General features: G+C 46.3%; 1 protein-coding gene across 6 annotated transcripts in view; it reads left to right on the top strand.

Annotated features, from left to right (window-relative positions):
* Window positions 1-353: 353 nt before the first annotated feature.
* The window catches only part of STON2 (stonin 2), a 145148-nt gene continuing 132583 nt past the window's right edge, over window positions 354-12918 (top strand). For all 6 annotated transcript variants that reach the window (XM_057731442.1, XM_057731438.1, XM_057731441.1 and 3 more), the window contains exon 1: window positions 354-483. The gene's annotated coding sequence lies outside the window, so the exon portion shown is untranslated. The remainder of the gene's footprint in view (window positions 484-12918) is intronic.

Here is a 12918-nt window from a genome sequence, read left to right as displayed (position 1 = left end):
TCCAAGCCTTGACACGGGGTGTGGGAGAGACTCCTAGACGACCTCCGCTCCCTGCCATCCCCCGGCTCCTCGCAGCAACCCTTTCTGCTCTGCCCCGTGCCTGGACTGCACTCGCGCGGAGGGGAAGGATCCCGCTGTCAGCGCCTGGATGGGGGCACCTGGGCGCAGCGGCGATGCGAGGCTGCGGTACCGGGGTCGCGGCATGCAGGTCCCGGCGGCGCTGGCTCCGCCCCACTGCCCCGGCTCCCAGCTGCCCAATCAGGGCGTGGCTCGGGCGCGCGCTGCGGCCAATCAGGAGCGGCGGGAGCGGCGCCCGGAGCCGGCGGGCGCAGAGCGAGCTCCGACTCCGGAGCCGGCGGCCGGGCTGCCTGGACGGAGCGCGGCGAGAGCGGCGCGGCAGGAGGGGAGCTCCGGACCAGCCCGGCGCGCTCTGCAGAGGCGACCTTCCGGCCGACTCTCGGGACCCCGCGGGCGGCGTCGCAGGTAACGGAGCCCGCGCCCCGCACGGGGAGGGCGGGCGGGCGGGGGGAGAGGGGCCCCGCAGGTGGAGCGGGCGGGGGGCGAGCTGGCCGCGAGGTCCTAGCGCCGCGGACGCTGCCCGAGCCCCTAGCGCCTGCCTCGGCCGGAGCCCCCGGGAGGCGCATTTCCAGCAGCCGCCGGCGTCCAGGGGTGAGAGGCAGGGAGGTGAGTCGGCCTAAGGCGGGCAGGGGTGAAGCGGGGGGAGACAAGACACCTGCGACACCGGCACCCACGCACGGACAGTCCGCCAGTGGGTGTCTTCCCTGAGATCTGGGTCCCCAGGACACCTTCATTGGCTTGAGTGAAGGAGGCGACAACAGGTGTCCTTGCAGACGGTGCTTTTCTCCCTGAGCCCCCATGCCTGCAATCCCAGCTTTGGCGTTCTGCCCCACCTTCGGGGTGTCCGGACACAGGACCCCAGCCTGGCCTCTCAGGCGCGCTGCCCGCTGGACAGCGCCCAGAGGCGGCCTGGACCCGGCGGACCCGGGCTTTGGATGGAGTTTCCTCCTCGCGTTGCCAAGCAATTTGCCGGACGCCCGCCTCTCGCTGAGATGAAGACAGTTGTGTGTGTGTGTGTGTGTGTGTGTGTGTGTGTGTGTGTGTGAGAGAGAGAGAGAGAGAGAGTTGGGTGTGTGTGTGTGTGTCTTGCAGCCTCTACTAAAAGGAGCTGCCTGAGGGCTGTGGGTGAATCATTAACTGTGGTCTTGTGCAGCTAGTGGCCTCTGCCTGTCTATTTCTTTTTCTCTTTAGGCAGGCCATCCGTGCTCTGTGTGCCTCCCTCTTCTAATCTGTAAAGTGACGACAGTGCTTTTACCTGTCTGAGAGCGTTGTTTTGAGGAGTAAATAAGTCAGTGCTGAAAAACACTCAGCGCTAAGTACTAAATACATACTGGCTCTTAGTATTTATTATACGGAGTGGATGGTCTTTTAAAGAGTAAATCAGAAGTGTCCAAACCGGCCCACTGACTATGTAGAGCTCTGAACAGCTTTTTACACTTGAAGGGGAAAAATACGGTTATTAATGTTACTGATGGTATCATTTAAAAGTACTATATCCTTTGAGGAACGAAAAAAAAAAAACCTGCTTCATTGAAATGGTGAAAGAGATAAATGGATTCCAACTAGTAACTTTGTAAGACTTGGGAAAAAATGGTATGAATGTTATGTGAAAAGAATATCATGGTACTTTGTTGAATCTTTCATTAATATGGCTGATTTGGGAAGAAACTTTGAAGGTTCTTACACTTCCTACTCCTCCCTTAAACAAGTAAAGTTTAAAAAGAGAAAGAGAAGGAAAGAAAAATAAAAAGCCCAACCGCACAACAAAATGTCAGCAGTTCATAGAAACCTAAAATTGCAGTTCCCGCTTTAGGTGATTTTTTTCCTCCCTTTCTGACCTGGGTGATCTGGTTCAGTTCTTTGCCACTGTGTCACTTTCCTGGCTTAATTTGAAGAGTCAAATAAACGTTTCACTTCTTGAATTTGTCTGTTTAAGAGCTAAAATATCAATGTGTATCAGACTTGCTTGGATTTCTGAGCCCTCTGCTACTTGCTTCCTACCCTCTGACAAACCCAAAAGGACCTTCCCAGAGCTTCTCTAGAGCAATGTTAGTGGGATCCTGCTTGTCTTTCCAACCACATTACCCCTATAACCTGGGAAAGGGCACAGACAAAATGCCCCAGTTCTGCTAGGGTCTCCAGTGCACATGCCCGGAGCGGTAGAATAAATACATCCACTTAGAGAAAGTGATTATCTTCTCAGAGGGTTAGAAGCCCACTTCCAGATGCAAATCTTTCAAGTGTCAAATTAATTCATGAGCCCTTTCAGTTGTTGATGAGAAGACCCACTCTCTCCACCTGAGTGGGAGGATTTGAAAGCTCCCTGCTGTAGGAGGGAGAGAGGCACGTGGGGCAGGGGAAAGATTGCTGAGTTCAGAGCCAGACCCAGCCCTGGTGAGGACTCTGTCTTTGTGGCTGACGGCTGGGAAACTTGGACAAGTTGCTTTGTTTTTCTGAGCCACAGTCTCTCACATTGTAAAATTAGGGCTCAAAAAACATTTTTTAGAGGAGTTGTTCTGTGGATGGTGCTAATGTATAGAAAGCTCCTAGCACCGTTCCAGGGATATAGTGTAGATCTGTAGCACACAGAGGTGGTCCACAAGGTGAGAGTGATCACCTGTACATGGGAAAGATTTTAAAAAAACCAACCAAACAAACAAAAAAACTGGATTGAGGGGATACATCTGAGCCGAGTGTAGACTCATGAGCAATTCTCTTGTGCAGGAAGAGTTGAGGTGGGATTGGAAGGAAGAGTAGAGCAGAGGGGAGAATTCCAGACAGAGAGGATATGGGATATCCGAAGTGCTGTAATAGTCATCTTGGGCAAAATAAACAAATATTCCCCAAATCTCAGTGGCTTACAACCACCAAAGTTTATTTCTCACATATGCTGCATGTCCAGGGTAGGTCACTCTTGGTTCAGCTCCTCATCTGTCTTCATTTTGGGGTCCATTAAGGCTTAAGAAACAGCCTGTTTCTGGGACAACACTAATTTTGTTTATGGGAAAGGGAAAAGAAAAGAACATGACAGAACAAAATTGTTATGGCACTGAACGCCTGCTTAGAAGTAGCAGATGTTACTTTACCTCTCATGCTATCGGCCAAGGTAAGTCACATGGCCAAAGCTGCTATCAGTAGTATGGGGACCTGGAAGCCTCCTGCAAACCATGAGGCAGAGCAGATTAGGAGGGAAAGTGCAGAAGGAAACATCGTAGAGGCAGATGATGCAGTGCTCTGGGTTGTGTACCAGGGGTTTGGGACTTTATCCTATGCGCAGGGAGCAGCTGCTGAAGTTTTCTTTACCTTTTTTTTAAAAATTTATTTATTTATTGGCTGTGTTGGGTCTTCGTTGCTGCACACGGGCTTTCTCTAGTTGTGGCGAGTGGGGGCTACTCTTCTTTGCGGTGCGCAGGCTCCTTATTGCCACAGCTTCTCTTGTTGAGGTGCTTTAAGCCCGTGGGCTTCAGTAGTTGCAGCACATGGGCTCCGTAGTTGTGACGCATGGGCTCAATAGTTGTGGCGCACGGGCTTTGTTGCTCTGTGGCATGGGATATTCCTGGAGCAGGGATCGAACCCATGTCCCCTGCATTGGCAGGTGGATTCTTAACCACTGCGCCACCTAGGAAGCCCTCTTTCCTTTTTTTTTTTTTAAATTGTTTAATTGAAGTATAGTTGATTTACAGTGTTGTGTTATGCTGAAGAGTTTTAAGTTGGGGTTTGATATGATCAAATGTTCAGGCAGAACACACGTCTCTGGTAGCAATGTGGGGAGATTAAAATAGGTGAAACTTACAGGCAAGAGGTGATGAGGGCTTTGACTAACACAGCAGCCTCAAATCTCTCTCACTGTCTGTCACATGACTTGAGAGTCCACTGCTACAAATGGCTCATTTGGCACTTGGGTGGCTGGTCTTCTCCACAAGTCTTTTCCTAAAATGGATGTCTCTCTCATCTTGAAGTCCTTATTTTATAATTATCATCTAAAGCAGCTGTTCTCAAAGTTTTGGGTGCATTAGAATCACCTAGAGGGCTTGAAAAACCACAGATTTCTGGGCCCCACTTCCAGAGCCTCTGAAGCAGTAGGCCTGGTGGGCCTGAAAATAAACATTTCTGAGAGGCACTCAGGTGATATTGATGCTGCTGGTCCAGAGACCACACTTGGAAAACCACTGACTTAAGGGGAGAAATTAAGACATAGTTGAGGGAAGGACCTGAATAGAAGGGCCTAGTGGAAGGAGGAAAAAATCTGGAAGGTCCTAGCATAATGCATATGGCAGTTTTGCCAAAGGCTGGCTCTGGCCACAAACAGTGGGGTCTGCAAGAGTGACTGAGTCTCTAGGTTTATACTGAATTGCAGATGCAATTCTCACAGTGAGGATATGGAAACAGCTCAGATTGTGAGAGATAAGAAGTGCTGCTTTATCTGCTCCCTTTGTAATTCTGCCCTGACTCCCTGTCCTGTCAGTGAGCACATTGCCTGGTTCCGGATCTTGCACTGCAGTCTGTCAGTTGTATTTCCCACCCTGACCCATCACACTTCTCGTCATCCAGTTTTGATTTCTTATGGAGCTGGGTTTGCCCACTGGGTGGACATTTGGCTGAATTTTAAAATAGTCAGACCAAGAAATTGCTCTCTTCTCTTGAGGTCACCTTCATGAATAAACATCTGTACCATATGATCATGCAAATTGTGATCGACTCCCCGCCCCCCAGATAAGTAACCCCCTGAGAACCCAAGGTCATCCATGGCTTGGTTTATACGAATGGTTGGAGCAAGTTGTGACAGTTCCCTTAGCTGTGACTCACGGTAATGAGAGAGCATTCCTGTAATGAGAGAGCATTCCAAGATCAGACGTTAAGGAGAAAATATGTTGGCATGACGCAAGAACTAAAGCATAGTGAGGGTTTGTTTTGTTTGTACTGTATGTTTCTCAATCCTGGATGTGGCAAAAGTTTGAACTCTATGGGGTCTAGGTAATTAATGGTATGCCTGCTTCACAGACACCATGTGAAAGAATGAGATACTTTCAGGGTCAACATTTTTGAGTGCTGGCAGGCAGGTTACAGTATTTGTTTCAAGGTGACATGAGGGTAAAATGGTCCATTGGAGTGTGGAATATATAGAAATTCTATGCATATTAAATTTGTATAAAGTAAGAAATGTCATGGTGGGCCTAAGCTATCAAATGAAGTGAGATTTGGAAAGATCCTTTTCCTAACGGAGATTTGACAGACAAATGACACCTTAACAGTGTGCTCTTGGAGATGGGAGAATTCCCCAGGATTCGGGATGCCTCCAGAGAGGGATGTGAAAGCTCAGAACCATAACCGCTGTCCAGCAGGCCTGAGGCCAACTCCGTTGGTCCGATCTGTCTGTTTCCCTGTCCAGGTAATTTTGGAAGGCCAGGTGTTTCCCCTCTTCCTGCAGGGTTTGGCCTTAGTGTTACCTTCCCTTGGTCAACTCTGTGGCAAACTCCCGCAGTTCCCTCCATCTCAGGTCTCCAGGAAACTTGGTCTAAAGTTTCAAAAGATGTAGCAAACAAAAACCTAGACATTGGTGAGAGCCAGTGAGGAAAGGGACACTTAAACCAGCCAGGAGGGATTTAAAACACTGAACATATTCATTAGAAAATGTTACTATTCATAGCTGGATAGCATTTATCCAGAAATTTGCTACTTAAGTAACATACATATTAAATAACTAGATAAATAGTGTACTTTCTGTATGTTTATATTGAGTAAATGCTATAATGTATACCATATATATATTCAATGTCTAGCAACTTCAGGTGATAGATTTCTAGTTCTGTTGCTGCCTTTCTGAAGTACAGTAACGTAGATAGAAACAGCCAGAATTCTATAGACAGATAATAAAAGGGCAGGACTGAAAACTCAAAGTCCCTTGAATCTTTTGTTCATTGTGTACAACTATGTCACTTTAACTGGCCTCATACTAACCTAGACTTGTGTGCTCTGAGAGGCAAAAGATGGTCGTTGTTCTTTATGGTATTTAGTCATGGTGAGGTGTGTGAAGCTACTTGGCAGATTGCTAATGGCCCAGGAAAATCTTTGGAAGGTGGCTTCATGTGAATAGCATTGAGCATCTTCTGGGTGCAAGACTCTGAGGAAGGCATTATGAGGAAATCAGAAAAGTATAATACTTAGTCCTCTGACACGGCCTCTAATCTGAGAGAGAAAGGGCATAATATTTATGCAAAATTAATAATAAGTACATAACAGTGAGGCCAAGAGTAGCCATATAGTCAAAGGGGGCACACATGCTGTGAATCCAGAGACGGGCTCTTTCTGAGGTTGTCCTGGGCTGTGAGGGCTCATGTAGGAGCAGTCGCACTGGATTAGAGGCAGAAGTAACATTTGGGTGGGAGCATCGGGGTTTAGGAAGTGGACCTAAGTGAACTGTGGCTCTGATGGTCAGCACAGGCTTCTTTATATATATAAACTTACATATATATAAATTTATTTTTTTATTCATTGGCTGCGTTGGGTCTTCATTGCTGAACATGGGGGAGCGAGGGCTACACTTCACTGCAGTGCACAGGCTTCTCACTGCAGTGGCCTCTTGTTGCAGAGCACAGGCTCTAGGTGCGTGGGCATCAGTAGTTGTGGCACACGGCCTCAATAGTTGTGGCGCATGGGCTTTGTGGCTGTGCAGCAGGATCTTCCAGGGAAGTCCCAGAACAGGCTTCTTTAGGATGTGAGTCGACTTCTGTATCTGGAGTGAAGGGATCAAGTAAGAGAGGAGACGGGAAGCCTGAACTTCTTGAAGTCTTCCTTTCTTGGCTGCCATCTGACCATCTAGTCTGAATATTCTGATGGCTTTGCATTGCTTGCATCACCTCTTGACAAATGAAGCCGTTCAGTGATTCATTAGAAGATGAGTAGTCCTGGACCCTCATTTGACCTTCTTAACATTTCATTTTATTAATAGGAAAGCACTTTGGAGCTAAGGATGACAAACCACTTTATAAATGCAATCTAATCCTCTCATAAACTCTGTCAACCTGGCAGGCAGTCGGTCTCTCTCCACTTGTAACATGACTTGGGAAGGTCAAGTGACTTGTTTAAAGTCCCGCAGGAATCCCCTGGCATGTCCACTTCCCCTCATCCCACCTCCCTGACATTTGGTGGTGCCCAGCTTAATTTGCTTTGCAGATCTCTGTAGGGATGGCGGCTGTAAGAACTTGGGCCCTTGACGTCCAGTTAGGATTTTCTCCATCTATTATTTTACCCCGTGGAGGCCCTCAACTGTAACCCCAAAAGGTCCTCATTAATTTTAATTTGGGGATGAGATAATTACACCCTTCTCTTTCATGCTTAATCCTGGCTCTCGTAAGAAAGTACCATTTTAGTGCTGTGGGTCTGTGCAAACCCTCCATCTGAATGAAATGGCAGCCTCAGCACTTTTCATGCCAAATGCCAACCAGTATAGCAGGACTGTCAGTGGCTTTCAGTCTGCCTGAACTTTGAAGTGAGACACCAGACCCTTACCAGCATGATAGAATCACTCCATTGGCTGCCTTTTGAAGTTAGCTAATTGCTTTAAAAAAAAAAAAAGCAAGATGCTTTAAATGAAAACAGATTTTTTTTTCTGTTTGCTTTAGAAACTGAATATGTTTGTCTGTCTTTCCTGACTTCAGTTTTTAAAAGAGAGAAATTATAATACCATGGTTAAGTGGGTAAGGCTGGGGTGGTCCATAACTTATTCAGTTACACATTATTTAAATGTTGCCTATTGAGGGAACCCAGAGCTGTCAGAAATACAGTTTGACTTGTATCTTTGCCAAACATAAAGTATTTTTTTGACATTACTCCTTGTCCCTACATCTCCCTCCACTTCAGACTCTGAGCAGTTGGAAGGTGTGAAAAACTTTTTTTATTGAAATAATCAAAATCACCATCAATAGCAATTATTCACTGAGTGTTACTCATTCCAGGTCTTCTGCTAGCAGTTTACTCCGTATTATCTCGCTGAATTTCTGTCTCAGCTCTGTATGGTTGGGAAGAGTGAACTCTCATTTTACAGACGAGACGAACAGAGGCTGGAGTTGAGTAGTTTGTCAGAGGCTGTAGGGGACCTGGGCTTTGAACCCTTTTAATCTCTCAGTTCTAGAAACTGTGCCCTTGATCACTATTGTATCTGGAAACAAAAGGATACGTGCTGGGAAGAGTTAACAGGGGCTGTCTGTGCACTCTGACCACACCCACAGAGATCCCGGTGGGAGGAAAGGGCCCTTGTTTTTGTTCTCAGTTCACACTGTCAGCAGGGCTGTTGAAGCACACTTCCTTCTCTTCTTTTCCCTATCTCTTCCTCCTTAAAATTTTTGTTAGAAAGTATCATGTAGAAAGGGGGTGAGTTGGGGAATGGGGATCTATTTGCATAAATTCTGCATTCTCTGTCACTCACATCAGCCTAATTGGCACAGGCAGGCGGGTGTGTCTGCAGCAGCTCTTCCAGCGGCGCCGTCCATCACGCACAGCGCTGTGCTCACGGGACCAGGGCTCTGATCCCCTGTCATCTGGTTGCCTCTTTCCTGTGAAGAGGATAGAGAATGTGCAGCTAGTCCTGGCTGGGCACTGGGCAGAGGCAGGTCCCAGCCAGAAGAAAGCCAGACAAGACTGTGGGTTCATTTATGTGGACTCTGGAGCAAGACTGTCCAGGTTTGAATTGTGTGGTCTTGGGCATTATTTAACTGCTGTGTGCCTCAGTTTCTTTATCTAAATAAATGGGATAATAATAGTACCTACTTTATAGAGTTCTTTTGAGGAGTACATGAGTTACCTAGTTAAGTGAGTTGTAAAGCACTTTGAGATCAATGTCTGGGAGATAGGAGGTGTTCCATGTGTTTATCAAATAGCACATAAAAACCAAGTAGTAGGTGAACATCATTGTTTGTTGGCAGACCTTGCTACGATGGATAAAGCTCACCAAACTGCTTTAGTGAAGGTAATCATGACGAATTGCATGCAAATGAAATAATTATTAATTGTGCTAGTGGAGTTTGCCATTTTGAAGAATCATATGAGAAATATGTTTGTAAACTGCCTTTTTGTAAAATGAACATGAGAGAAACAGTGTAAGAGGAAGAGGAAAGTTCAGGATGACTTGATTCCACTCCCCACCCCCCAGGGCTACTAGAAAGATAGAGCTGCCACCATACTGGGCAGGGAAGGCTTCTGGTGGAGTAGTTTTGGGGAACAGAGAGTAGTTCGATTTTGGATGTGTTAAGTTTGAGAGTCCTGTTGGATGTTGACATGAAGGTGCTCGGTGGTCATCAGTGGTGTCAGGGAAGTTAGGGCTGGAAACTTCTATGTGGTGGTTCCCTAGCTAGAGATGGGGTCCAAAGCCATCGTGAAGGAAAGCAAGCAGACAAAGGAGTGAAGTCCGAGGGCTGAACCAGGGGGTATTCCAGCTCCAGTGGGAAAGTCAAGCCAGTTCCAGTTTTCTAGTGTGTTCTTTTCTTCTATTTGCAAGTGTGAAATGAGGTGTGGACCTACTTGATGCTGGTGTTTTCTTCGGCTAGTTTATCATTTGAGTTCTGTAATGCTTGGACTGAATTCAGGGTCAATAGACTCAGATCAAATACCACTTGATCTCATCCTAGATTTGTGCCCTTGGGCAAGCTACTTACTCTCTGACACTCCATTTCCGTGTCTTGAGATGGGAACTGGTAGTAAAAATGCTTGTCTTAGAGATTTGAGGGCTCAGTAAGTGTAGCTGTGCTAATGCTATGAAGCTGTTCATCGCTCTGTTACAGTAAAATTCTCCCTGTTCGCGCCCGTGTGTGAGAAGTGAAGAACGGCGACTGCACACACATTTTTAAAGCCTTGTGAATTTTCCCTGAACTGAAAAACCGCATTTTAATTTAATCCACATTGCTGCTATTTTTCTTCTTTTTATTAAAAATAAAAGGAGAGGTCAAGGAGGTACTGCAATAAATTCTGCACGTCAGCCACTTAAGCTTCCTGTGTAATTGAAACACTGCATCCAAAGATCAAATGTGGCCGGTGGATGTGGCAACTGGCATGTGACTCACAGATGCACAAGCAGTCAGAGACCTGGAAACAGAAACACAGAAAAACTGGATATCCCTGGCAGTGTCAGTGTTTCAGTATTATATGTGCTAACCTCACATATGCGCTTTACCACTATGAGCCGGGTAAGAAAGTTCTCACTCTTTCCCAGTAAATGGACTAATCCTCCCTACTGTTTTAAATTCAAGTTTTACACTTGGTTGGAAAATGCATCTAAGACACTTGGTTTTACTCAGCAAATCATACAATTCTGATTTTTTTTTTTTAAAGTCTCCCTCTCAAAGCTCAATAAGAACCAAGAGATGTGGTGAATGAAATTCTGAAATCTTGTCTTTCAATTCTCTAATTAGAATGTCTGCTGTGTTTGCATATGTGGTTTATATGCTATGAATTTGTGGCTTTTCTGTTTTGCAAGAGTTACTGTCAGCGAGACATCTACCAAAAGAAATACTACTATTAGTGGTGACGGGACCAAATATATGTAACGGTGTGGTTGGTTTCTAAATCTCTACTAGAATTTTTGAGAAACCTTCTCCAAATGGAGGTGGGTGGTGTGAGGACTGAAAGAAAACATTAGAAATAACCAAAGCAGAAGAATTAATAGGAAAGAGTTTGCAGTGATTAAATTTTTCTTTCTGGTCTTTCAGGTTGAGGAAGTAAGGAGAATAGGCATAAACTGTGGGAAATTTCCGTCAACTTGGAGAAAAACAATAGAATAAATAATTCTTAGCCACGAGGTGAGAGCCCAGGCAGGCACAGGGTCAAAGGATTCTGTCCCATTTGTCTGTGGTGACAGCCTGTCCCCCCCACCCCACACCCAAAGGAACTCTTTACCCTTAAACAATGGAAGCGTCCCTGGGAAGCTGAAAAGGTTCATGCAAAGGGAATTTTTAGAAATCAGTTCATTTCACAAGTATACCAGTGGTTAGACGGGTCTGTATACTTGCCAAATTTTCTTTAGTGACAGTGTATTCCTTTTATAATAAATAAGTAGGTAGGTAGGTAGGTACATAGATAAATACAAATTAGTAAAATAAATTTAAAAGAAGGATATACACCAGGAGTGTGGAGATGAGTGAGTTGTCACCATTTCAAGGTGCTGAGTTGCTTACATTTTATAGTGTGAGGATGATTTTGTCTACAAGTCGTTACACTTCCTAACATATCTGCTCTTTACATTGACAGTCTATAAAAATGTGCCGGGTGTCAGCAGTGCATGTCGCCCATCAAAACCCAAGACCTGCTCTGCAAAAGCATGGTCAGCCCTCAGGGAGCAGGTACTTATTCAGTTTTCACACTGTGCCAGACCCACCCAGTGTGCCCTGTTCCTTGCCGCTCTCCTGGCCACTGGAGACACCCGCGTACCCCTGCCTTCGTCAGCGTCATGAACTGGGATGCGTCTTGTTTGTGAAGGGCCTGCTTCGCAGGGATAACGTTGTAATCAGCCTGGGGCCCTGCTGCAGCTACAGCCCAGTGAGGCCCACTGTGGTAGCCTGAGTCTTTAGTATTGGCTGGGCTGTTTGGGTTTTATGCCTGTGGGTCTGTTTGGTTGGGGGAAGCGGGAGGGGAGGGATTCTTAGAAAAGGGAAGGAGATATCCTCTGCGTTGCTGAAAATGGAAATAAGGAATTATCAGCTCAGGGTCAGTAGAAGCCACAGTGCCTGGCTTCCTTCTACTGTGCTCCTCTGGAATAATTTTGCTTCGTTTTGAAAGGTCTGAATGTGACATGAGCTAGATAAATTGTTCTAGGGTGGAGCTTTAAGCAGGGAGTACAGAGATCCCTGAGGGATTCATGGAGGGACCTTAGGAAAGATCTCTGTAAGCTCCTGAAATTAAACAGAATGTTGCATGTATGTGTTTCTACTCGGAGATGAGGGTCTCTGACTTAAATTATATCTCAAGAAGATTCAGAGAGTCAGACTTTTTGAAAAAGGTTAAGAACCAGTTCTAGAGGGAGGCTGTCTAGGTTGAGTGCATCCTGGCCTTGGCCCTAACTAGAGACCCCTTCCTGATGGATGAATTGCATATGTAGTGGAAGTACCCGTATAAGTGTGTAAAACATCTTAGGTGAAGCCCATGCTGCAGATAGCTGAGGAAGGTTTCACTTCCTCCAGTGCTGGAAAGCTGGAAATCCACGCATGCCCAACTCCTGCGGTTCTGTCTGTGCTTCCTGTTCTTCTCCCTCTCTCTGTCCTATCCTGGAGCCTCCGGAGCTCCCTGAGCTCAGTATTACCTGAAGAGTTCACTAGTTGACGTGAACACTAATATCTGTTTTACCTGGTGTTCCTCTTGATTCTAAGCGAACCAGGCCGATTCTCCTGGCAATGGCCGATTGCCTTTGGCCTGAGCCTCCATGATGTGACAAGAGAAGGCATCTATAGTGAACTCCTGCCTGGCTGTTTATCCTGAGCCCAGTGTGTAAATGTTCACCCTCCCACCCTTGGTTCTTGTTTCTCCTCGTACATTCTCTCTGGGTGACCTAATTCAGACCCGCGGCTGACCTGTCAATCTGTGTGATGGATGCTCATCTCTCTTTTTCTGAGCTCTCGACCTGTCTATTTAGCAGGAACCATAGGCCTCTCGATGTGCTTGTACCCCACGCCCATCAAACTCGCTGGGTCTAAAATTGAACACCTCGTATCCCTACCACCCCTCAAGCATGCTTCTCCCTAAAGTCCTTATCTTGGTGACTGGCACAAAAATCTATCCAGTTTTCCAGTATCCTTTTTATTCACCCACCACTACTCCCTCAATCTAAATGAGCCCCAGGTAGACTTTATCCTCAGG

This window comes from Hippopotamus amphibius, chromosome 4, assembly GCF_030028045.1.
Source record: "Hippopotamus amphibius kiboko isolate mHipAmp2 chromosome 4, mHipAmp2.hap2, whole genome shotgun sequence".
Taxonomy (NCBI): Eukaryota; Metazoa; Chordata; class Mammalia; order Artiodactyla; family Hippopotamidae; genus Hippopotamus; species Hippopotamus amphibius.
The sequence above is the reverse complement of the archived record's forward strand: the minus strand, read 5'-3'. Positions and strand labels throughout refer to the sequence as shown.